This window comes from Adiantum capillus-veneris, chromosome 6 (assembly GCF_014529385.1).
Source record: "Adiantum capillus-veneris isolate H3 chromosome 6, ASM1452938v2, whole genome shotgun sequence".
In the NCBI taxonomy this organism is placed as follows: Eukaryota; Viridiplantae; Streptophyta; class Polypodiopsida; order Polypodiales; family Pteridaceae; genus Adiantum; species Adiantum capillus-veneris.
The window spans coordinates 20,515,392-20,538,783 of record NC_140936.1 but is presented as its reverse complement, the minus strand read 5'-3'; the positions used below and the strand labels follow the sequence as shown (position 1 = coordinate 20,538,783).

The 23,392-nt window shown below is 38.3% G+C and overlaps 1 pseudogene; it reads right to left on the bottom strand.

Moving 5' to 3' along the window:
• Positions 1 to 21,139: 21,139 nt before the first annotated feature.
• On the bottom strand, positions 21,140 to 21,628 carry LOC147455230 (uncharacterized; annotated as a pseudogene).
• Between the last annotated feature and the right edge of the window lie 1,764 nt (positions 21,629 to 23,392).

Below are 23,392 nucleotides of genomic sequence, written 5' to 3'. Positions count from 1 at the left end.
TACTTCCCTTAGTAATGGCTACGAGATGTTTAAGCATTGCCATGTTTAATGTATGTACCTTGGAAGTTGTTCTCCATAATCCACAATCCTCATGTAAAATTTTTGTACAATGCCTATAGCAGACCACAGTGCCTCATAGATTGTGCAAACATACACAACTTTGATGGATGGGACACACCGGTATTTCCTAAAGACTCTACCTAGTTTGGCGATTACTTCAATTACAAAAAGGCAATAATTTTCAGGGAAATGGGAGTACCAATAACTAACCGATCACTTACTCAGCAGTGGTATGACTCACATGCCAATGAGGAAATGTTTCAACCAAAGATCAAGAAACATTATTGGGATCAACCGTCTGATATACTCAAAGAATGAGATATATATGATCCATTAGTGGAAGGATGTCACAATGGCTACTATTGGGTGCATTATGTTAGAGCCATTAGGATTTATTAGAAACTTTCCAGACACTTTGTGTAAGGTCCCCAATCCCGCTGACACCAAAAACGGGATGGTACCATTGATAGGTCTCTAGGCTTACTAAAGTCAGAGTCCTTAAACAAGAAAAATTCCAAGGAATTCACCCTTACCATTGACAATGGTTTAGGTTTATAGCCCTAGAAAGAGACCTAGTCCTGTCTCGCAATGGAAACGGGACCATAAAAAATAATTTCGGCCCTATAACTTCATCATTCAGATTTTGGTTTCCTTAGCCAACGCTTTTTCCCCCCTAACATATGTGAGGGCACAGCCGTTGGTGGATTCCTCTTCCAAGTGAAGAAGTTTCTAAACGTTTTAGTGTGTGGGAATGGATAGTTACCTGACTAATCAGGTCCACTCGTCCACGATTGACAACCTTAGTCAATCCCCACTTACCACCCCGCACTCACACATGATTTCTGTGTTACTTAATTACTACCACATTCTTTTCCCAATTAAAACAATGATTCCTTTTAACTTTCACACTGTATTTCATTAAGACAGCTTTTGAAACAGTATTGAAGACATTCTTTCAGCAAACAAACATTTTTAGACTTAAGACAAGGTACTGTCATTCTGAAGTATCTCTGACCAGTACCGGCTTGTCTCAAGACCACCTATATAGGGGTGAAAAAAACGGCACCCATTCCTTATTTATAAAAACCGGGGTGGAAAAAGCCATCACCCAAAGTCCGGGCACCCATACGCCAACCGGCTGCCCATACAACCGGGCGGTTCCTCTAGGATAAACTTGAAAGTACTATCCACAAACACAAACAAGCACGGGGTAAAGACTCCACGTGTGTTGAGAAAACGGACTCATCCATGATGGTATCTCCATCATTACTCACTACCTGGAGTAAAATATTTCCAAGGAATCAGAGGTGTCTTGAGACAAGCTGTCTTAAGGATGGTCAAACATTTCTTTCCTAGGTCAATCAGTCATAACCCAATCATTTCTTTCCTATTTAAAATCATTGCTCGTTGGTTTCGTGGAAGTTACTTTCCATTTACAGCCAGTTTATACTTCCTGATCTTACGTATGCAATGTTAACTTTAAAAATGAACTTTAAAAGATTTTAAGTGAACAAAATAGAAATCCACCTGGGACTGCGTTCTATATTGGCCTATGGCTAGGCCCAGCCTCATGGTCATTAGTGGCTTTGTTTCGCTTGTTGCTAACATCCTCTTCCTTAGTAAGAGGATTTTCCTTGGTTCTCTTTGGAGCCAGGTCGGCAGCCTTATAAAAAGACTTAATCCATTAGAAGTTTAATTGAATAATCTTCTTTTTCCTTTTTTTACCCAAAAATAAGGATTTTTGGAGTAAGTAGGTATCTTTAATAGTCAATTTGATGAGATATTCCTCCTGTAACTTATTTATGCTACAAGTAATTTCCCATAATTACCATTTTATTTGGGAAGCCCTTTAACTAGGTTTCTCCTTAGTCTATCTTCCATTTAAGTCTTAGTAAATTATAAATTTCTATCGGCTAATGGATTACTCACCCTAAATTATAATTGAATATGTTCTATCTTTAAGAATTTTCATAAATTTGATTTATAACCTTTTCCTCCTATACTTATGGTCTAAATTAGGCAAAATTTTACTGATAGTAATTTGTTATACCATCCATATATGCTGAGGTAATTTTCCCACCCTTCAATAGTGATTTTGGACCTAAGCTATTTATTTGATAATTAGATAAATTCATTTACTAATTTCCTTTCTCTATTTTATACGCAAAATCAGTTACTTTTATTGAAGATAAATACCTAAACTATTTATCTGAGGTTAGGGTATTTATCACGGATTTCTCAAAGTGTGTTCTACCTTTGATATTTATATCAAAGATTTTTGGATTAATCTACTATATTCCCCCTTTTATTTTCTCCTAAACATAATGTAATGTTATTGGGATAATTAGGTAAACTAATTATCTGAGGGTAACATAATTATCATGGGCTTCCTAAGGTAAAATTAACCTTTGATAAATAACTCAAGACATTTTTAATCAATTTGAGAATTTTCTCCTTTTAATTTGTCCTCAAAACAAAGTAATTCTGCTACAGTAATTATGTAAATTAATTATTTGAGCTTCACATAATTATTACGGGTTCCCTAACATGTAATTAACCTCTAATCAACAAATGAAACCAATTTGAATCTATTTGATAATTTTTCCTATTTAATGTGTCCTAAAAACATTGTAATTCTGCTAAAGTAATTAGGTAAATTAATTACCTGAGCTTCACATAAATATCATCGGTTCCCTAGCATACTATTAATCTTTGATAAATAACTTAAATAATTTTGAATCTATTTGCTAATTTTTACTATTTAATTTGTCATAAAAATATAGTATTTTTGCTAAAGTAGTTAGATAAATTAATTATCTGATTTTGAAATAATTATCACAAGTTTCCTAACATGTAATTAACCTCTGATAAATAAATTAAACCAATTTGGATCTATTTGCTAATTTTTCCTATTTAATGTGTCCAAAAAATAGAGTAATTTTGCTAAAATAATTAGGTAAATTAATTATCTGAACTTCATATAATTATCACACGTTTCCTAATATATAATTAACCTTTGATAAATAACTCAAATCATCTTGAATCTATTTGCTAATTTCTCCTAAAAACAGAGTATTTTTGCTAAAGTAATTAGATAAAATAATTTTGAAGCTTGGCATAATTATCACAGGTTTCCTAATGTGTAATCAATCTCTAATAAATAACTCAAACTAATTTGAATCCATTTGCTAATTTTTGCTATTTAATTTGTCCTAAAAATAGAGTATTTCTACTAAAGTAATTAGATAAATTAATCATCTAGGCTTGACATAATTATCACGGGTTTGCTAAAATATAGTTAACCACTGATAAAAAAATCAAATCATTTTGAATCAATTTACTAATTTCTCCTTATTAATTTGTCTTAAAAATAGAGTATTTTTGCTAAAGTAATTAGGTAAAGTAATAATCTGAACTTGACATAATTATCACGGGTTTCTTAACATGTAATTAACCTCTATCAAATAACTCAAGACATTTTGAATCAATTTTATTATTTTTCCCTTTACTTTTGTCTAAAAAATAGTATAATTCTGCCTAATCAATTACAAAAATTACTCAAAAAATTATAAGATAATTTTCCTAGCTTAATGACTATCTAATGCAGCTTTGATAATTATCTCAACTTAATCTAAGCTTAATTAATGTATTTCCCATTAATTTATGATTAATTTGGATAATTTCAATCCTAATATGATAGGATAATTAATTAGCTTAATATTTTTAAGCTTAATTACAACAATCAGAAGAGAATATTTAATTAAGAGAGGATTTATAAGTATACATATGCCTAATCTTTAATTTATTAAGAAAATAGATTAATCTAGCCTTGCTAATTAAGAAGGATTAGGCTAATTATCGTTTAAGTTAATCAACTAGAGCTTGATCTCTAGTGATTTCTGTGTAGCATTCTCTCTAGATGAGAGAGAGTGTGTCAAGGCTCCAAGTCTAAATTTTTATGAAGAGAAGGGTGTCTTTTTATAGCTTTTCTGGGCACCGGGCAGTTTCTGGCAGGTTTTGACACCCCAAGCAGGTCCCCAGCTTGCAAATGGCGCCAACTGCTGCTAAATTAGTCTCTGGAAGGTTCCCCCGAGCTCCACACTGCCCCCATACCTTCCAGAATCGATTTTGGTTGATTTTACTGATTTCTAATGATGAAAATTGGAATATCAGTTAATTTCGAAACCTTAGGATAAGAAAGTCTTTGCTAATAATTATTACTGAAACCATCCAATTTTTATTAACTAATTGAATTCCTATTGTAACCTTCCAGGGCTTGTAACTTTTCTAATCTTTATCGGATTCTGATTCTGAAAATTACTAACCATAATAAAGCTCTGCTTATGATTCCAAAAATACCAATATTAGCCATGATTGAATTCTTCAACAATGGTTTTCAAGTTAATTTTACAAGCTTTGTACAATTTTTAAGGTTTCAGAAACTGGAAACCTTACAATCACCCCAACTTAAGGAATTGAGATGTCCTCATGTCAATCGAAATTGGGAAAATCTTTGCGAAGTGATACTTCATCCTCCCAGGTGGCATCTTCAGTGGGGCAGTCCTTCCATTTTACTAAATGTTCTCTGATAACTCTGTTTCTCAGACTCCTTTCCCTAGTGTCAAGAATACAATCTGGTTGGAGTTCAAGGATTCCCTACTTCTGCATCACAATCTGTTCGTCATCTAGAGTATGTTTTGTATTTGAGATGTAGGGTTTTAGAAGACTGATATGAAATACATTATGGACCTTAAGGTGCTCATGCAATTTTAGTTTGTAAGCTTGATCACTGATTACTTTAATCACTTCATAAGGTCCACAATATTTGGGGCTTAGTTTTTTTGTATTTTCCCAAGGATAGAGTGCTTCTTTTTGGCCGTACCCTTAGAAATACTTTATCCCCTTGTTTGAAAACCCGATCAGACCGTTTTTGATCAGCATGATAATTTTGGCGGTCCTTGGCTGCCTGAATGTCTTGTCTTATGGCTTTGGTTTGGGCATCCATCTCCTCCAACATTTGCTTTGAAGCTTCTACTCTTGTAGTAGGGTCAGAAAAGTTTAGGGTTGATATACATTCATGCCCATAAAGAGCATTAAATGGTGACATCCCAATGCTTTTATGAAAGGAAGAGTTATAGGCAAATTCCACCAGAGGAAGAAATTGGATCCATTTCCAGGGTTCTCTACCACAATAGGCTCTAAGGATGTCTTCAATAACTTGATTCACTCTTTCTATCTGGCCGTTTGTCTGAGGGTGATAGGATGTACTGAAACATAGCTGAGTTCCTAAGGATTCAAATAGAGCTTTCCAAAATTTTGAAGTGAATTTTGTATCTCTATCACTGACTATTCTCTTAGGAAGCCCGTGGAATCTGAAGATCTCTTTGATAAAGAGACGGCTTATGTCTGATGCACTGTAAGTTGTTTTTACAGGCATCAAATGGGATACTTTAGTCAGCATATCCACTACCACCATAATGGAGTCGTAACCCCCTTGAACAGTGGGAAGGCCTGTTACAAACTCCATGCAACATATCCACTACCACCATAATGGAGTTGTAACCCCCTTGAACAGTGGGAAGGCCTGTTACAAAGTCCATGCTAATGAGTTCCCACTTCATTTGAGGAATGTCCAGAGGTTGAAGTTTCCCTGGCATCATTACTCGTTCAGCCTTAATCCTTTGACAGGAAAGACATTGTCTGATGTAGCGAAGTATATCTCCTTTCATTCCTGGCCAGAAATAGCTTTTCCTTATGACATTAAGGGTCTTTGCATAACCAGGATGGCCGGCAACTGGAACGTTGTGTCCTTCATAAAGGATTAACTCCTTTAGGGTTGGATTCTTAGGAATGTAAAGTCGATACTTGTAATAGAGAAGCCCATCCTCAAGTGAATAATCCTTGATTTTGTCTTTCTCTTTCTCTTTTAGGTCCTATTGATTGATAACCTGTAGAAGTTTTTGATAATCCTTATCTTCCAGGGAAGCTTCCTTAACCTTGTTTAGGATTGGATTGTCGACTGTGGAAATAGCCCCAAGAAAAACCTTACAGCTAAGAGCGTCAGCAACCACATTCTCTTTCCCTGGTTTATATTTTATTTCAAAGTCATATTCCTGTAAGATTTATATCCATCTTCTCTGCCTCATGTTGAGCGTTGCTTGTAAGAAAATCCATTTTAAACTCTAATGATCGGTGATTAACTGGAACTTCCCTCCTAGAAGGTACTGCCTCCAGAGTTTTAGAGCATGGATGACAGCTAGGAGTTCTAGACCATGAGTTGGATAATTCAGCTCGTGCATTCTTAATTTTCGAGAAGTAAAGGCGACTAGTCTGCCTTCTTGGTTTAAGACTCCTCCTATAGCAAGATTGCTGGCATCTGTTACTACTTCAAACTCTTGAGTGAAGTCGGGAAGTTTGAGTACAGGGGCTGATGTGAGATTTTGTTTTAGTTTGAGGAAACAATCCTCCTGTTCTTTTCCCCATGTAAGTTTGGCTGTCTTTTTTAGTAGCTGCATCAAGGGTGCGACGATAATTGCATAATCTTTGACGAAGATTCTATACCATCCTGTAATGCCCAAAAATCTTCGAATCTCACTGATCGTTTTGGGTTGTGGCCAGTCTATTATATCTTTAATCTTTGCGGGGTCTACTGAAATTCCTTCAGGGTTTATTATAAAACCAAGATAACTAACTTCTGGCGTGAAAAACACACATTTACTCATCTTGGCATATAACTGATGTTGGCGTAGAAGATGAAGTATTTTGCGTACATGGCCTTCATGCTCCTTTTCATACTTGGAATATACCAGGATATCATCAAAAAACACCAACACAAAATCATCCAGATATTCTCTGAATATATCTTGCATGAGATGGTTAAAAGTAGCTAGAACATTCGTAAGACCAAAAGGCATCAGGATGAACTCATAATGCCGATACCGGGTGTTGAAAGCAGTTTTATAAATATCTGCCTCCTTAATCCGGATTTGATGGTAACCTGATCTGAGATCAATTTTTGTGAATACTTTGGCTCCATGTAATCTATCAAGCAATTCATCGATGCGAGGAATAGGGTACTTATTCTTTACTTATACCTGGTTAAGCCCCCTATAATCGATGCAGAGACGTAAAGATCCATCCTTCTTCTTTTGGAATAGAACAGGCGCTCCCCAAGGTGAAATGCTTGGTCTTATGAATCCCTGTTCAATAAGCTGACGAAGCTGTTCTTTTAATTCAATAGCTTTAGGGAGGGACATTTTGTAGGGTCTTTTTGAAATTGGTTCACTACCTGGAAAGGTTTCTATTTCATGTTCTATATCCCTTGGAGGAGGTAAATTTGAGAGATCCTCCGGAAATATATCTGAGAATTTCTTAAGTCATTCTGGAGTTGTGGCGTCCCTTGAATCATCTACCTTATTAAGTTTTACTACAAAGATCTGTTGCCCCTTACGTAACCCCTGCAGAAGTCGACTAGCCTTGACTAAATGAGCCTTAGGTTTTCCATTTGATCCTTGTACTAGTGTTTCTTCACCTAAGTGAATTTTGAAGGTTAAGGTCCCTTGAGCATAGTGAATTTGAGCTTGATTTTTGATTAACCAATCCATTCCTAGAAGTCAGGGTTCCCCCTAGTTCAAACTCAACTTCCCCAGCTGTAAATCAAGATAGAACCTCTTTCCCATTTGCTAATTCTACCACTAATTTCTTGGTGGGATGTTGGTTCAATTTAAGTTTCCTTAAACATTTAGGGGAGAGAAAAGAGTGTGTGCTACCACAATCTATAAGTAGTTCAAATTTTTCACCTTCTTTGTTTGCAGTGGTTTGGATGACAGCATACTGTTGCCGAGCTCCAGGGTTATCAATGGTGGCAAAAAGAGTAGCTCTTTCATCTTCCTCATCCAGCAAGGTAGGCTCTCCTACTGCAGCATAAGCTCTGGCTCCTCTACCTCTTTCTCTGCCTTGTCCTCTATTGCCTCTACCTCTTTGATTGTTTCCTTGTCCTATCCGAGTCTGAGGAGTGGTTCTGTAGCAACTCGGGGATTTTGCCCCTCAGGACATTGACTCCTGTAGTGTCCCATTCTATTGCATCCATAGCATCTGATGTTTGGAAAGGTCTACTCTATAGTGGCTGCAACTGACACTGCCCTCCGTTGATTTCCTTGGTTATAGTTTCCCCTTGCTCTTCCTCTAAAGTTATTGTAGTTGTAATAACTTTTGGCAGGGGGGTTTCCTTCAGCTACAAGTGGTTTAGCTCTTAGAAGAGAATCTTGAATAGAGATGGGTCTCATAGCTTCCAAGCGGGTACTTCAAGGTTTGTTGAGACCCTGACAAAAATGAGAAATCTGTTGTTCCATAGTCATTGGTGGGGCGTAACGTCTTAAAGACACATATTTGGTGTAGTACTCTTCCAAAGTAAGCCCTAACTGTTTGAGGGCGAAGAATTCATTCATTTTGATAGCTTGGTGAGCTGGAGGAAGATATCTTTCTTTCACTGCCTCCTTCAATCTTTCCCAGGAGGGACTAATGGAAGGGTTATCTCTACAGTATTGTTTCCACCAGAGTTTGGCATCTCCGGTGAGTCAAAAGATTCCTAACATTTCCTGATTTTCCGAAGCAGTTCCTACTGCCGAGAAATGATTATCCATGGCGTCGAGCCAGGCTTCGGTGTCACGTTCTAAGTTGGTTCCTTCTCCCTTGAAAGTTGGGAGTTGAACTTATTTTAACAGTAGCTTCTTTTCCTGAGTGGGAGTATAGAGACTTTTTGCATTTCCCTGAGTTTGTAATTAATGAAAATCTTTTAGTGATTACACTACTTTTGTTTTGTCATGCAAGTTTTCTAATCTATATACTTTTAAAACAATGCAAACAGAAATCTGACAATCATTATCACCATCTCAATTAAACTACACAAGCATGTCATAAAACCATGGTATATACAAAGGTTAATACAACACTGACTCATATTATGTACAAGATGGACTCATACTATGTACAAGATGGACTCATACTATGTACAAGATGAACTCATACTCTATACAATGTGTAATTCTCTAGATCAACATCCTTTTCACCACTGGTGGGTCTGACAGGGGATAAAAAAATATGACATCTTTTGGTCCCCTAAATTTTGGGCCTACCCTCATGGGCCTGATCCTACATGGATATATTACTGTGGCTACCTGATCATATACCCATTGATTTTGTGACACTTCTACCCCATCTATAATAATGGTCTGATCTGGATCTTCAGTCCCACTGAAAAAGAAAACTTCGATGGTCCGAAGTGTTTCTGACTACTTGAGTCTTTTCAGATTGAGTGTCAGTCCTTCTAACTGTCCCGCATCAACCAGGAAAATTCCGCCAAACGGTGATCAGCTGATTCCCCATGTAGGGGGAGGAGAAAACATTAAATCTAACAGTTGCATGATGCTCTTGCGAAGTACAAAGTTATTGGAGCTGCAAGCAACCTCGAACATGATGTTGAAAATCACAAACTTTTGGTAAGCTTGGCTGATATTTTCCTGTATTGATAGGGAAATTCTCATTTCACAATATACCATAATTAAAAATGCAATATAACTTGTGCCTGTTTTTTCAACTTTTACCCTCCTAAGGTTAGGACCTTATTAAACATGCTCTGATACCCCTTGTAAGGTCCCCAATCCCGCCGACACCAAAAACGGGATGGTACCATTGACAGGTCTCTATGCTTACTAAAGTTAGAGTCCTTAAACAAGAAAAATTCCAGGGAATTCACCCTTACCATTGATAATGGTTAAGGTTTATAGCCCTAGAAAGAGACCTAGTCCTGTCTCACAGTGGAAACGGGACCATAACAAAAAATTTCCGGCCCTATAACTTCATCATTCAGATTTTGGTTTCCTTAGCCAACGCTTTTTTCCCCCTAACATATGTGAGGGCACAGCCGTTGGTGGATTCCTCTTCCAAGTGAAGAAGTTTCTAAATGTTTTAGTGCGCGGGAATGGATAGTTACCTGACTAATCAGGTCCACCCATCCATGATTGATCACCTTAGTCAATCCCCACTCACCACCCCGAACTCACACATGATTTTTGTGTTATTTAATTACTACCACATTCTTTTCCTAATTAAAACAATGATTCCTTTTAACTTTCACACTGCATTTCATTAAGACAACTTTTGAAACAGTATTGAAGACATTCTTTAAGCAAACAAACATTTTTAGACTTAGAAGACAAGATACTGTCATTCTGAAGTATCTCTGACCAGTACCAGCTTGTCTCAAGACCACCTATACAGGGGTGAAAAAAAAGACACCCATTCCTTATTTATAAAAACCGGGGTGGAAAAAGCCATCACCCAAAGTCCGGGCGCCCATACGCCAACCGGCTGCCCATACAACCGGGCGGTTCCTCTAGGATAAACTTGAAAGTACTATCCACAAACACAAACAAGCACGGGGTAAAGACTCCACGCGTGCTGAATAAACCGACTCATCCATGATGGTATCTCCATCATTACTCATTACCTGGAGTAAAATATTTCCAAGAAATCAAGGTGTCTTGAGACAAGCTGTTTTAAGGATGGTCAAACATTTCTTTCTTAGGTCAATTAGTCATAACCCAATCATTTCTTTCCTATTTAAAATCATTGCTCGTTGGTTTCGTGGAAGTTACCTTCCATTTACAGCCAGTTTATCCTTCCTAACCTTACGTATGCAATGTTAACTTTAAAAATGAACTTTAAAAGATATTAAGTGAATAAAATAGAAATCCACCTGGGTTGCTCGTCCATGTGCTGTGGGGCAAGTGCCTGTAGACTTTCCGCTGTTGGCCTATGGCTAGGCCCAGCCTCATGGTCGTTAATGGCTTTGTTTCACTTGTTAACATCCTCTTCCTCAGTAAGAGGATTTCCCCTGGTTCTGTTTGGAGCCATATCGGTAGCCTTATAAAAAGACTTAATCCATTAGAAGCTTAATTGAACAATCTTCTTTTTCTTTTTTTTACCAAAAAATAAGGATTTTTGGAGTAAGTAGGTATCTTTAATAGTCAATTTGATGAGATATTCCTCTTGTAACTTATTTATGCTACAAGTAAATTCCCATAATTACCATTTTATTTGGAAAGCCCTTTAACTAGGTTTCTCCTTAGTTTATCTTCCATTTTAGCCTTAGTAAATTATAAATTTCTATCGGCTAATGGATTACTCACCCTAAATTGTAATTGAATATGTTCTATCTCTAAGAATTTTCATAAATTTGATTTATAACCTTTTCCTCCTATACTTATGGTCTAAATTAGGCAAAATTTTACTGATAGTAATTTGTTATACCATCCATTTATGCTGAGGTAATTTTTCCACCCTTCAATAGTGATTTTAGACATTAGGAATTTATTTGATAATTAGATAAATTCATTTACTAATTTTCTTTCTCTATTTTATCCAGAAAAATCGATTACTTTTATTGAAGATAAATATCTAAACTATTTATCTGAGGTTGGGGTATCTATCATAGATTCCTCAAGGTGTATTCTACCTCTGATATTTATATCAAAGGTTTTTGGATTAATCTACTATATTCTCCCTTTTATTTTCTCTTAAAAATAATATAATTTTATTGGGATAATTAGGTAAACTAATTATCTAAGGGTAATATAATTATCACGAGTTTTCTAAGGTAAAATAAGCCTTTGATAAATAACACAAGACATTTTGAATCAATTTGAGAAATTTTCCCTTTTAATTTTTTCTAAAAACAAAGTAATTCTGCTAAAGTAAGTAGGTAAATTAATTATCTGAGCTTCACATAATTATCACGGGTTTCGTAACATGTAATTAACCTCTGATAAATAATTCAAACCAATTTGAATCTATTTGCTAATTTCCCCTATTTAATGTGTCCTAAAAACATAGTAATTCTGCTAAAGTAACTAGGTAAATTAAATTTCTGAGCTTCACATAAATATCATGGGTTCCCTAACTATAATTAACCTTTGATAAATAACTCAAATAATTTTGAATCTATTTGCTAATTTTCCCTATTTAATTTGTCATAAACACAGAGTATTTCTCCTAAAGTAACTAGATAAACTGAATATCTGAGCTTGAAATAATTATCACAGGTTCTACAACATGTAATTAACCTCTGATAAATAAATCAAACCAATTTGAATCTATTTGCTAATTTCTCCTATTTAATGTGTCCTAAAAATAGAGTAATGTTGCTAAAGTAATTATGTAAATTAATAATTTGAGCTTTACATAATTATCATGGGTTTCCTAACATATAATTAAGCTTTGATAAATAACTTAAATCATTTTGAATCTATTTGCTAATTTTTCTTATATAATTTGTCCTAAAAATAGAGTATTTTTGTTAAAGTAATTAGATAAATTAATTACCTGAGCTTGTCATAAATATCATAGGTTTCCTAGCATGTAATTATTTTTTGATAAATAACTTAAACCAATTTGAATTCATTTGGTAATTTTCTTGATTTAATGTCTCCTAAAAATAGAGTATTTTTAATAAAGTAATTAGATAAATTAATAATTTGAGTTTGAAATAATTATCACAGGTTTGCTAACATATTTTTAACCATTGATAAATAACTCAAAGCATTTTAAATCAATTTACTAATTTTTCCTATTTAATTTGTCTTAAAAACGGAGTATTTCTGCTAAAATAATTAGGTAAATGAATAGTCTGAGATTGACATAATTATCATAGATTCCCTAACATATAATCAACCTCTAATAAATAACTCAAGACATTTTGAATCAATTTGATTATTTTCTCCTTTAATTTTCTCTAAAAAATAGTGTAATTTTGCCTAATTAATTATGAAAATTACTCAAAAAATTATAAGATAATTTTTCTAGCTTAATGAATATCTAATGCAGCTTTGATAATCACCTCAACTGAATCTAAGCATGATTAATATATTTTCCATTAATTTATGGTTAATTTGAATAATTTCAATCCTAATATGATAGGATAATTAATTAGCTTAATATTTCCAAGCTTAATTACAACAATTAGTAGAGAATATCTAATTTAAAGAGGATTTATGAGTAAACATAGACCTAATCTTTAATTTATTAAGAAAATAGATTAATCTCGCCTTGCTAATTAAGAAGGATTAGGCTAATTATCGTTTAAGTTAATCAACTAGAGCTTAATATCTAGTGAATTCTGCGTAGCGTTCTCTCTAGATGAGAGAGAGAACTTGATACACTCTCTCTCTCTCTCTCTCTCTAGATGAGAGAGAGTGTATCAAGTCTCTGAGTCTAAATTTTTATGAAGGGAAGGGGATCTTTTTATAGCTTTTCTGGGCACCGGGTAGTTTCTGGCAGGTTTTGACACCCCAAGCAAGCCCCCAACTTGCAAATGGTGTCAACTGTTGCTAAATCAGTCTCTGGCAAGTTCCCTCGAGCTCCACACTGCCCCCATACCTTTCAGAATCAAGTTTGGTTGATTTTACTGATTTCTACTGATTTTACTGATTTTACTGATTTCTAATGATGAAAATTGGAATATCAGTTAATTCTAGAACCTTAGGATAAGAACGTCTTTGCTAATAAATATTACTGAAACCATCCAATTTTTTTAAACTAATTGAATTCCTATTGTAACCTTTCAGGGCCTGTGACTTTTCTAGTTTTTATCGGATTCTGATTCTGAAAATTACTAACCATAGTAAAGCTCTGCTTATGATTCCAAAAATACCAATATTAGCCATGATTGAATCCTTCAACAGTTTTTTTCAAGTTAATTTTACAAGCTTTGTACAATTTTTAAGGTTTTGGAAACTGGAAACCTTACACTTTGTAGCTTTTTGGAACCCCAATTTTTTTGCGATGTAAAAATTGATGTAATTTATTCGCTATTCTTTCTCCTACTCTCTTGTCTTGTTCTCAATTGTCTATTTTATTTTGCTAACTTCGAGGTTGAGAATGGAACCGGTCCCCCCTCCAATAGGCATTTGTATTATAGCTTCTTCCATTAAGAGAGACTTGGTACAATACAATCTTTGTGTTCCTTGTGACCTAGGTGATGCAATGAAGATGGAAAGCTTCATGCATCACAAGCATAACATAAACTTTGTAGAAAGAATTAACTATCCCAAGCGTCAGTCCCAAGGCCGCAAACACCTTCGAAGGTGGAGAGAGCTAGCGGGGAATGAGGATAGGGAAGAGGAAGAAGAAACATTCCATAGGAGAAAGAAATAGTTCCTCACTTATCATCACTCTTCTTGCTAGCATACATAATAGCATAGTGATGAAGATGGAGAAGATGACAAGCTTAAGCATTGAAGCATGGCTCTTGGTTGGATTTGCATTCCATAGCCAAGAGTGTTGGCGTAGGCTCTCACTTCTCACAAGCTTGGAGAAGGAGGTGGAGTTCCTTAACTTTCACCAAGTGAGAATGAATTCACAAAATGAGTGTGTGTGTGTGGTGTATATCCCCCCCTCCCACCCTCCCCCCCCTCAACACACCCCTTGCTTGATTGGGGTGAGTTCTACCCTTTTTTCATGTCTCAAGCTCATTGGACCCCTCTCCCCCTAACCAATCACATACAACATGCATTTTAAGTACATGGGTAGCAGGGGTGCCCTTTGGGTGAGTGGGAGGTTAAGTCAAAGATTCTCCTAAATTTGGGGCTTTCCCCCTCCGTTCTAGGTCTCTTTTTAACTCAAGCACCTTTCCCCCCATGCATAGGAAGCTTCTCAAGCACCTTCCTCATCAAGCATGACAAGCACCTAAAGCACCTTAGTTATCAAGCACGTCGACAAGCACCTCAAGCATCTTAGTCAGCAAGCACGACAAGCACCTCACGCTTAGGTCGGGCTCCCACTTCATGCTCAGTCCTAGCTTGCCTAAGGTCAAAGGACTTTTAACACTAACCATTGGAGGTCTTTAATAAAGCTAACCCGGTCTTTTAAGCTCCATTAGATGCACGTTTCTCTTTGATAGACCATCTCCTTTTGGATCCGTATTGAGATGTAACCATCTCCCCTCTTGGTTCCCTGCTGAGATAAGTCTAGAAGCACTTATTGCACATTTCTCTTTGGTAGACCATCTCCGTTTGGACCCGTATTGAGCTGCAACCATCTCTCCTTTTGGTCCCCTGCTGAGATAGGTTTAGAAGCACATGTCTCTATTCTAACTCTTGTTCCCGTTTATTCTCCCACATTAAATGATCAGTTTAATATGAGAAAATCATTTGGTAGGCTTGATATTAGATTTTATGACATTGCCTCTCTCTTGAAATCATAGTCGTCCTCGACTATGAGGTAGAGAAGATAAAGCCTAGTCATTAGTTTATGTTTCTTAGCGGGTAGAGGATCCCTTTTTACCCTACGACATCATTCCAAGATGGATGACTAATCCAATTGGTGCTTGGGAGACATAGCTGTGGCAAGCATGTCTGCTCTTTAGTCCATATCATACTTCCAAAGTAGAGTGACAAGTTCTACTTGGTGTTCGGGAGACGTCGTCACCACAAACATGATTCTAAGCATGCATGCTTCTTAAATTTGTGCACAATAAAAAGAGAACCAGTCTTATAAGACCAAAACATTGTTAGTTTAAAATGCATTTTCACATGCTTATTTTAAGGCATCATTGTAAGCATTGACAAGGTTCATATTATCCTTAAGCTAGGTTATTTGCATCCCTCTAACATCTTTAAAAGAATCATTCTTAAACTTAATAAGATATCGTCAGATAATCTTACCTTTTCTTAATACCCTGTCTTCATGTCATAAGATGGACTCAGATTGAAGTACTTGATCTCCAACTTTTGGAGGGCCTGCAAGTATTGCTTCTTTTGATGTCGCTCCTTTGTAAGGCTTACATAGTCTCTCATGGAAAACATGGTGCATGAGCCAATGGTTGGGGCAACTTTAATTGATAAGCCATCTCATTGATTGGCTTAAGAATCTAAAAAGGAACATAGTATCTTTTTGCTAGTTTAGCATAATACTCTTGGTGGCCCATAGGATTCTTGCCCGTAGTGGGCCCGTAGTATGCCTTAGACGAGCCTTGAGAAACTTTAGAAAGAGCCAATCATTTTACTTAAAGGCTAAGTCTCTTTTGTGCTTATTAGTAGCAGTCCTTTTTGCCTTTGCTGTGAGATGGATATTACCATTTTAATCTTTCGAAAGATTCTTGTAAGTCTTGGCTATATGCATCAGTAGCGAAGATCTTCCCATGTATACTTTAAGTAGTAAGGGACTTTTGGATCTACCCTCTTTAACTTCGAAAGGTGCTTTTACCATAGAAGTATGTACAATGTCATTGTACGCATACTCTATAAGAGGTAGGTTTTTCTCTCATTGAGAATGTTGATCTACTTCCATGACATAGGTGTTTAGTAGATCAAGAATCGTTAGATTAGTTTTTTCACTTTGGTCATCCATTTGTGGATGATAAGCCGAAAGAGAAATTTAATCTACTTCCTAGATTCTCAAAGAGACCCTTCTAGAAATTATTGGTCATTGTCCGACACTATGGATGTTGGAAAGACATGATGCTTGAAAATTTGAGATCTGAAGATGTTTGCCATTTGATGTGCCTTAATAGTCTTTTTGACATGCATAAAGTGTATTTTCTTGTTAAGCATGTTGACTAAAACAATCCAAGTTGCTTCCCTCCATCAAATTTCAACTTTTGATATACCACGCATTTTGAAACATACTCTTGTATGTTTACTTTTCATGGTAGACCAACAAAAATATATTTCTACTCCTTGAAGAGTAGATTATGGATTCCCTTTTTTGGCCCACATAAGGAGAAGTATGGGATTCATACACTGACTTTCCTATTGTATGGGTGAGTAACACATAGCCTATTGCCGTTTGGAAGATAACCATCCTTCAAGGTGAATGGTTCTTTTTTCTTCCCTATTGCAAAGGCTGTAAATACATACTTAAAGTCTCGATAAGTAGCATACTCATCTATCATAAAAGATAGATCATTGTGAGTTTCTATAAACACCACATTTACCCTTGGTCATTGTGAAAGTGCATCGACCACTTGATTGTGCTTGCCAACAATGTGAGCAATATGAAATCTAGATTGCAAAAGAAAATTTTCCCACCTCATTTGTTTATCGGAGAGCTTGGTTTGTGTCATGAAGTTCTTGAGGCTTTGTGATCCATTCGTAGGATGAATGGAGTCCCCAAGAGATAGTGTTTTCATGTGTTTAGGGCATATAGAATAGCTAGTCCAATACTCACTTATCGAAGTTGAGTCTTTGGCTCTCATATGCTATGGCATGCCCTTCTTGAAGCAAAATAGATCCAAGGCAATCACCACAAGCATCACATTGGACCTTAAATGTCTTTGACAGATCTAATAGTGTGAGCACACGTTGAGAGATAAGCTTCTCCTTAAGCTTCTTGCTATTTTGCAGTCCATGAACACTTAACGTCCTTTTTTGTTAAGTCATGTAATGGACCCACATACCTACAAAGCCTCGTACCTCCTCTAGATTCCTTGGATTAGGCCATCTTTTTATTACCTCTGACTTTGTTGCATCCATACGGATGCCATCTTTAGAGATAATATGACCGAAGTATTGAATCTCTTGTAGGAAAAATTCACTTTTCTTTTGATTAATGAAAAGATTATTCTCTCTCACAACTTGAAAGATTACCTCCTTCTGTGAATTGTTTTGAAGTGGTTATTTGGTGCTGTCGCGGTTGATTCTTGACTTGGAGTGTCCAAGTTTGTTACAGAGGTGTCGCTTGTACTCTTCAGGTAAATTTGAATGGCCTAAAGATTTTTTTCCATCATGAGTTTGGATGCATCTGGAGCATTTGTCAGGCCAAAACTTGTAACTTGTCAAATAGATCTTCTACCCGCTACACGGGAAATCTATTTTTGATAGTGATCTTATTTAGTGCTCTATAGTCAAACCACATGTGATATGTGTCGTCTTTCTTTTGCACTAAAAGCAATGGTGAACAAAATGGAAAGGAGCTAGACCTCACCATTCCTTTTTCCACCAATTCATGCACTTGCCTCATGATCTCCTCTTGTTGAGCTTGTGAAAATCGATAAGGAGGCTTGTTAGGCGGTGAGCTTCCTGGTAGGAGCTCAATTGCATGGTCATCGTCCCTCATTTTAGAGGTAGTTCAGTAGGGATGTCATCAATGAAAACATCTTGGAATACATTTAGGAAATTAGACAAGTCTAATCCCTCTTGATTCCCTTTATTGCAGGGATATGGTGCTCCCCAACTCATTAGCATCTATGTACATGCTCTTTTCCATGTAGGTGAAGTAGATTCTCCTCTCAAGGAACTTCATGTTGGAAGCCATGCGGTTAAACCATGGTGCCCCACCAATGACACTCATGTTTACGATGGGAGATGAAGAAATCCTCTTTGTCCACATAGCTTTGGACATGAAGCCTTAATTTTTCAATTAAGGAAGTAACTAAGACGTTGGAAAGGGGGAAATGTGAAAACAACCAGCACACAATTTAAATGCCTCTCTATAGCCCAATGGTTCCACAAGACCCCTATCCCCTATTGAACACACACACACACACACACACACATACCCAATCTGCCAACAATTGTTGTCCAAGCCCGTTCCCAACCAGCCTTAACTGCATACAATCAAAGCACCCAACACCTCACCCTCACCTAGATTCATGCTATTCAATATTGACTCACACACAATCACTTGCAACATCTTTGGAAGACACCAATATTTCCTTGAACTTTCAAAGTCTACAACAGGCACTAGCTTTACAACCAATTTCAATCTCTTTTACATACACCACCCGCCCTTACACACATATACTTGGGCAAACAATTAATCATGAGAGTGAGGGAGAGATAGAAAATAGTCATTTAAATATCAAGAATATAGAAGTTATGCCGATGTAGACATAATTGCGCACATATGCTGACTTGTCGCCTCGCTTGTGTCGATTCCAAAGCACATACAAAGGGGAGCTTGTAGCCTCTAAACACTAGGCCTCCGACTTGCTTCATATACACAACAGCTAGGGTGTGATAGGCTGGTATAGACGAACCAACCCTCACTTAACTGTGCTGGCGAACTTCTCACAGCACCCGAAGGCCACCGCAGGTATCATCCCTGTACCCACCTTGCTTGGTGGACTTCTACCAGCCCTTCATGACCCCACAACAACACTCGGCCACCCCTCTTCTTCCTTCGATCTCCTCTCCATCCAGATGACGGCACCAACCTTTTTTCATCCAACCAGCGCCTTCTTTTCTTCCCCTGTACTGCTCACGGGATGCGGCCCTTTCTACAGACCATGCTCATGCACTCAAGCCACCCTACATTGGCCCCTCTCGGCCTCTGTATCACTGCCACCTTCATCTCCCCCCGATTGTGGTCTCTACAGTCTCCCTTGATGCATTCAGAGCCGTTCCCACTATACAATAGCATCACCAAACTGTTGCTCTCTTGACCTCCCCTTCTCTACTCCAATAAGGTGCCCCTTTTCTTGTATGGAGCCCGCCACCCTCCTGTGCTCACTTGCTCGGCCAGCCCCTCGTCACCTGTGACGTTGTCCTCCTCATCAGCCCTCTGGCGGCTTCTCACTTTTTACTTCGTGTAACCCAAGCCAGGCATCCCCCAATCTCCAGCATCTTGGCTTGCTCACCTCAGCCAACTACCCTCCTTAACTCTGTTGGCAGCCACCCCCTTGAGCTCGCAGCCCTCGTTGGCTTCTCACTGACGTCCTCAGCCCCTTGCACTAGTAGCCCCTTCAACTGACGGCCCTCCTCCTGATCTTTTTCGGCCCTTTCCATGCATCAAGACATCTGCACTCCTGTTTTTGCTAACCACCACGTGCAGGTCATTGCTCCCGACTCTCCTCTCTCCTCCTTGTGCAATCGCCGTGTCCTGCATGCCAGCCCTCCAGATGGTGGAACCTCCTCCTCTTTCCCTTGCTACGTTGCTGCAGGTCGTAGCGCCGCCACCTTCCATCAATAGAATTACTCCCTTTTTGTTTAATTTTCAGCTTTCACCCCATTAGTTTTTAAAAGATCCCTATTAGGCCTCGTTTCACACATGCCTGCAACCGTCGAAGGTCGAAAACCTTCACCACATTACAAAGCACATGCTTAACTCCTTGACACCCCCTTTAAGGCGTAGCCGCATATGAAGCTTTGTCGAAAAGGGCATTTCTCACGCCGATAACCATATGGCCGCAACCTGATATAACTCGTTCTATATAATGGATCTCATATAAAAAAGCATCTCACCGGGAGTGGCATGACTACCATGACCGTTGACAAACTAGAGCCACCACACTATGGCTCGTTTTGAGAGAGATATCTAGCAATCTTCAATACCTTTTAGCATCCTGACCAATAGGGTGGAAATCCATCCTTGTCCTGCTAAATGTCACATACTGCATACATATCCCAATTGGACTTTTTTCAACACTTCATCAGGTATAGCTTTGATCGTCCACCCATCTGCTTCCAACTCTCCATGCACCAGGTTCTGACATGTCCATGGGCGGACCAAATTTGGGTGCACCATCATTGCCCACCCCCTCGTTGAGCATTTACTTAACCATAGTATTATTTAGGTAGAAGAAGACTGCATATGATAGAATGATGTAAAATAGGTAATATAGTGGCTCTATAGATAGGATAGAGATAGAGAGAAAATTGTCTGCTACTGCATCATCCTCTAGGATCAAATGGAAAGCTCAAAGCTTCCCCAAGCATAGTGTAAGCTCCACCTGTTCAAAAGTAAAACATTGGCTGTGGCCATCCACCTCTAAAACATGCATATCCAAGCCTTCCTTTGCACTTGTAGGCCAGTAGATAGGCCACCCTAACAACTCTTCGTAGCATGGAACTTTGTCACCCTGCATCCATAATCCTTCCTGCCAACCATAAGTATACTTTCTAACACTTGAAGCACCGGTACCACAAGCTTCTATCATGCAATCGTCTAGAGAACCCTCCATATCATCATCTTTATCATATGAGCACTGAGACCTGCATAGTACCCCTTGCAAAGCAACCTGGAACAACATAGCTATCAACAATACAACACATAGATTCAAAACCATGCCATTTGCTTAAGCCTGCTACATAGGCAAGCAAACCTGTTCCCTTTGCAAACCTGTATCCAAACCCTCTGTAAATGGCTCCAAGGCCACCTTTTCATACTCAAGAGTATGACTTGCTAGAGCTTCAACCTGTTCATCAAATACCTCATCTCTTGCAAGGTTGGCGGCACCTTCCTCGTTGCATGGAGCATCACTCTTATAGGCTGCACCTGCATCAGTTTCCATAGAGTCATCTACCGGAGCTAGGTCTCCACGGCCACACACAAACTCCGAAACTTCAAAGTGCACCTTGACATGCCCACCTAGGCAGAGTTGCCCCACCCCCTGCATAGACAAATCAACTTGACCTACCACTGCTTCTGTTCCTAGTTCCTGCAAGTCATCCTCAAAAACCTGCTCTTCAATTAAGTCGGATGCACAATCAAACCATACGTCTTCCTCCAATAGGGACTCACCATCACGAGACACAAGATAGGGCTATTCGACTTGCCGGTTCAAACAAGGCATCTCCACACTTGCACTATGCCCCTCTTTTACCTTCAAATGACTGGCAGGCAACTCGTATACATCTTGTTCCCCTTCATCTATATGAAAAACATCATAACTTTCATACCTAGAAGAGATGGATTCTGTCTCCCACATGCTATCTGTGTCCAAACTGCTGCTCGAGCTATGAGAACTGTCAGACTCCTCTTTTGAACTTTCCGATTCTTGAACCACTGCTACCTTCCTCGTTGTGCTGGTTCTGGAACCAACACTTTTCTTTAAGATCCTCTATCACCTCGTCCTCTTGAGCAAGCAAATTGGGTGGTACTCTGAATATGCCTCTCAGTATCTTTTGAGGCCTGGTTGGCACTTGTTCTACCTCTTCTATCATGGCTCCACTTTCACGAACTTTGATCAAATGCATATCAATAAAAGAAGGATTTTTAACCTCGTGATAGACACCCATTTGCTTGAACTTAGGTCCACTGGCTGTCGCGAGTATAGACTGCAATAATCGTGCCTCCATCTTCTTCTTCATCTTTCGACTCTTTGATCTGGCAACTTCGACAGCTTAATCAAAGGTCCTTGGATCTTCATAATCCACTCGCTCACAGACATAGGGATGCAAGCAAGATAGAAACCTTTCCCGCTTAAAATATCCCGCATTTGTTGCTTGGGTAGCAGCCGCAAAATCCCCCCAATAAGCTTCAAGTCTATCAACAAAAGCATCAAAATTTTCACTTACGTCCTGTTGCAAACCTTTGATCTTTGACACCACCTTTCGATACCTTTTTAGAAAGTGCTCTCGAAATCCGATCCAATTCTGCTTGTGCACATCTTCTAAGCCATCGAACCAAACTTTTGATTTACCTCGCAGCACCAAACATAGAGTCTGGAGCTTTGCTTCATCACCTGGCATCCGCAATACCGTCAGCATAAATAACTCAAAATCGGCAATCCAATTGTTTGCATCTTCATCTCCTTTGAACACCTAACCAAACTTTTGCTTCATCTTGATTCACGAACACTCGGTCAGGAAGCAATCAGTGGATCCTTACTGGGGGTACCACAAGATGGAAAGGGGAAAATGTGAAAACAACCAGCACACAATCTAAATGCCTCTCTATAGCCCAGTGGTTCCACAACAACCCTATCCCCTATTGAACACACACACACATACCCAATCTGCCAACAATTGTTGTCCAAGCCCGTTCCCAACCAGCCTTAACTGCATACAATCATAGCACCCAACACCTCACCCTCACCTAGATTCATGCTATTCAATATTGACTCACACACCATCACTTGCAACATCTTTGGAAGACATCATTATTTCCTTGAACTTTCAAAGTCTACAACAGGCACTAGCTTTACAGCCAATTCCAATCTCTTTTACATACACCACCCTCCCTTACACACATATACTTGGGCAAAGAGTTAATCATGAGAGTGAGGGAGAGATAGAAAATAGTCATTTAAATATCAAGAATATAGAAGTTATGCCGATGTAGACGTAATTGTGCACATATGCGTGACTTGTCGCCTCGCTTGAGTCGATTCCGAAGCAGATACGAAGGGGAGCTTGTAACCTCTAAACACTTGGCCTCCAACTCGCTTCATATACACAACAGCTAGGGCGTGATAGGCTGGTATAGACGAACCATCCCTCACTTAACTGTAGCTGGCAAACTTCTCACATCATCCGAAGGCCACCGCAGGCATCATCCATGTACCCACCTTGCTTGGTGGACCTCTACCAGCCCTTCATGACCCCACAACAACACT